This window comes from Capsicum annuum, chromosome 12 (assembly GCF_002878395.1).
Source record: "Capsicum annuum cultivar UCD-10X-F1 chromosome 12, UCD10Xv1.1, whole genome shotgun sequence".
In the NCBI taxonomy this organism is placed as follows: Eukaryota; Viridiplantae; Streptophyta; class Magnoliopsida; order Solanales; family Solanaceae; genus Capsicum; species Capsicum annuum.
In genome coordinates, this window is record NC_061122.1 from 17,994,953 (window position 1) to 17,999,635 (window position 4,683).

Below are 4,683 nucleotides of genomic sequence, written 5' to 3' on the forward strand. Positions count from 1 at the left end.
AGCTCGACTAGTGGTTGAGGTGATATTCAAAGAGAAAGGATTGATTTTAATAAAACATACTCACTTGTAGTCAAAATGACCACCATTATATGCCTTTTGGCAATGGAATTTAAGAAGAACTGGGATTTAAATCAACTTGATGTTAATAATGCTTTCTTGCATGGGGATTTGCAAGAAGAAGTTTATATGAAATTTCCCCAGGCATGTCCTCTCCCAGTCCTAATTATGTTTGCCGACTAAGGAAGTCACTATATGGAATGAGGCAAACCTCAAGGCAGTGGTATGCTAGATTGGCTGCAACACTACAATTCAAAGGCTACACTTCTTCCTTAAATGATTACTCACTATTTTTTAAAAAATAATGGTAATCTGATCTCTATCCTAACTATGTTTGTAGATAACATACTTGTCATAGGGAACGATGTTGTAGAGTTACACAGTCTCAAGTTATTCCTTAATATAGAATTCAAAATTAAAGATTTGGGTACCTTACATTACTTCCTAGGTATGGAAATCCTTCAAAAATATCAAGGTTTGATCATTTTCCAATGCAGGTTCACCCCTGACCTCCTATCAGAATTCAAATATAACCATTTATCTCTGGTTTCATATCCTTTGGACCCTTCTTTCAAATCAAGTGTTGATTCAGGGGATCTCTTACTCAACCCCACCATCTATCGGAGAATAATTAGTCATCTCAACTATCTCATCCACATACGGCCAGATATTTCCTTTGTCGTTAAACATCTCTCTCACTTCATTCACTCTCCTCGCACACCTCACTATAATGCTTCTTATGGGTTCTTCAGTATTTACGCCTTGAACCTGGTCAAGGTTTGCTCATATCGTCGTATCCCTCTTTTTATGTACTTGGTTTTTTTATGCCAACTGGGCATCATGTATTGACTCCCGTCGCTCAGTCAGTGGATTCTTCATCATTTTAGGAGGGTCTCCAATTTCTTGGAAATCTAAAAAGCAAGTTTTTATTTCTCTTTTTTTGCTAAAGCAGAGTACCAATCTATGGGTAGATTGGTATCTGAGCCCACTTGGCTTCATCGTTTCCTTTGAGATCTATCTCTCATGCCTGAGATGCCTATACCAATTTACTCGGATAGTAGAGCCTCCCTCCATATTGCTAAAAATTTGGTCTTTCACGAGCATACAAAATATGTGGAAATTAATTGCCACTTTATCAGGCAACAATTTATCTCCGATCTCATTTCCCTAAATTTTGTGCCCTCTTCTTTTCAAATGGAAGATATTTTTACTAAACCATTATTGGGACCTTCTCATTTCTTTGTACTTCCCAAATTGGGGTTGTCTTCTACACCCTCCAACTTGAAGGGGATGTTGACAATGGTGATACTGTTGCTACAAATATTGAGGATGAAGAGAGAATCTGTAAGTTCCTTGTATATACATTTGGGATAGAATATAAGTAATTGTTAGTTTTTTACAAGAATAGACAGTTGTACAAACACTGTACAGCTGTACATCCACTGTAGGAAGATTCTATTTCTTCTCCTGTAAGCTAATCCTATCTTGTAAAAATAATGACATAAAGAATAAACAAATCACTCAAAAAATTCTCCAATAATTGCTCTTTAAGTTTCAACAAAGGACCCGAAAAGGACCACTACAGTCCACATTTCATTACTCTACTATTACTGCCAAAGCCATATGAGAACAGCTGGGATATGTCACAGTCCACGCCGAGGCTCTGGCCGCAATGGGCATTCCAAATCAATGAAGGCCCGAGATGACTCCTTAGCATTACATCATAAGCATAGCCATAACTAAAGTTGTAGAAATAGTCCCATAAGATATGAAGTTCAAAGTACATAATGATTAAAAATTCAAGTCTTGAAACACAATATGAAATATATGTCTAATTCAGTCTACGAAGACTCTAACAATGTAAATAAAAATTCTATGTCGGAATATAGCCCCGACAATACCATAAAATAAGATAATTAAAGTTCTACTGTATTAAACATAGGTCTTTCAAAAGATGGATGGCTCACCACTTGCTAGTAGTTGTCCCAAAAGAATCTTAGTGTTGAGTAGGGTCACAAAGAACTGCTTCGGCTTTGGAACCTACATCATGAAAGAATATGGCATCCAAAAATAATTAATATGATGAGTACTGGTATGCGACCTAAGAAGGGGGGACAAGCAATTTATAAAAGTAGCTTATAACATTTATAACATAAGGTGAAATAGGAGTATATGGAACAAGCAAGTTAAAATGTAAAGACATAACCATTTGAAATATTAAGCCTTAACAATGTAGTTTGCACCGATATCTAGTAATCCACGAGTTAATTATATGGATCCATATTCGCCCAACCGGCAGGGCTCCCAATCGATGTTTGTTGCATAAACTGAGATCACATAATTTGGCGATCATACTATCCTCATTTAGGACTAACTTCATAAGGTCGTCTAATTAAGGAATGAACCACTACTACATTGGCCAAACATAGGTTTCAAGCATTGGGTCACGCGCCTTCTGGACAGACTATACAATTTTCTTTCACCCCAAATTGAAACATCATTTGAAAATATTTATTCATAGAGTCTTTCATTAAGGCATTCATATTTTAGTATCGCCATACCAAGACTTGCAAGTAAACCATACCATATAGAATCATTATCATAAAATATTATTGACTCTTAATCCCATCATTCATAAAAAGAACCATAAACATAATTAGCGTTAAGCTTACATAAGAATCTCAAAGTCATAAAATTCAACACTTTTGATATTTCAAAAAGATGGGATGTCATCTTCATTCATCATTGAAATTTAACGCATTTTGAAGGCTTAAAGGTCATATTTTTAGTTATTTATAACATTTAACATTTTGATTTTGTATAATGAAATCCACCTTTTCAAATAGTATGTTCAAGTCTCAAAAAGGCTCATTTAATAATAGAAAAATCATTCGTAAAATGAGGGAAAATTAATAGCAAGTTTTTCACAGTAAAATCCTCAACCCTAGTCTCAGTTTATCATTTGGAAAGTTGTAATAGCATTGAAATAAATACCTTGTATGAGTAGTTTGAAGTAGGGGTGTTAAAATATACCTTTTGAAAAGAATTTGAGAAAAGCTTGACCTTGGAGCATAGAATCTTGAACCCTAGTTTTTTTTTCTAGGAGTTTTGAGGAGAAGTGGATTACGATTTCGAAGGATGAAAAACGTATTAAGGGGTTTGGACCGTTCAGTAAAGGTTGGGGGGAGAGGCAATTTCCTAAGTGTAAGGCCTAAAATACCCTTAAAATAGCGTTCAAAACAAAGTCTCGTTGACGAAACAGAGGGGGTTGCAGCGCACACCCCATCACGCGACCCTCCCCCGTGCATCACAAGGCTAATCGTTAGGCCTCCCCCTTTGTGGCGTATGGATTGTCACGAGGGTGGTCTAGTGAACTCTCGCACCATGTTCTGTGATGCGAGGGCTATTGCATAGCTTCCCTCATGCAACGCATAGCATGTTCCTCATCCCAAATTTTCTCCAGTACTTTCAAACTCATCCCAAAAAGTTTTCTACTCATTCTAAGGGTTATATAGGCTCTTTTTAGCCTCTAGTAAGGCATGCAAACGTACATGGCATTACAACATAACAGACAAAAGATGTACAGTTATTATTTGAAGACACCAGTTGACGCAACTGATCTGATTAATAGATTTGTCAATCATCAAAAGAGATAATACCCAATTACCCCCCTGAACTATACCCAAAAAGGTTATGACACACCTTAACTTAAAGGGGGTCCTATTACCCCCCCTCCACCACCCTCCCCCTGAACTAATTAAAAGTGTAATTTTAACACCCTTAGTGCCTACGTGGTACAACACACTGAAGTGTCCACATAGGCACACGAGTGTGCCACGTATATGCCACGTAGGCACTAAGGGTGTCAAAATTACACTTTTAATTAGTTCAGGGGGGTAATAGGACCCCATTTAAGTTGAGGTGTAATACTATACAAATTTGGTACATATCAAAAATAAGCCAAAAATAGTCCACAAATAAAGGGTGACCCGAGAGCTCAATAAACACCAAATCTCGGTTCCAACAACATCAAGAAACAAGGTGTAAATGACACCAAAAACACTAACAACAAGAAGAGATAAACAATAATAACGAGAGGAACAAGACTACAATAACAACAATCCAACGGTTTCAAGATTACAAGAACAACAAGAACCAAACGGTTCACTAGACTACACAACTAGTACATGATATATAAAGATAGGAAGTGAGACATACACTATTACAAGGTTAAGAACCCAAAGATGTACTAAATCTAAGGACCCCTAAGACTTACACTAGCAACACCACACTCTTACATGACACAAGCGGGATTCCACCGCTCAAGCACCAACATTTTCAAGTAATACACAATCACAAGTGAATCCACACTTGTTCATGTCCTAGTTTAGGCCTAGAGACCCTCTCTCTCAAGAAATGTGTTCTTTCAACAATATCCAACAAAAACTAATGAACTAAAACCCTATATTGTTCTATTTATAGTACTTTACAAATAAAAAGATAAAATGACAAAAAGACCCTTTAATGACCAAGTAGGCAAATAGGCACCCATGGAGTGTTTTTAGGGGTGGTTTGAAGCCCTTTTTAACATTTCAACTCGTACCTTCGAGGTTACATCGAAAATAC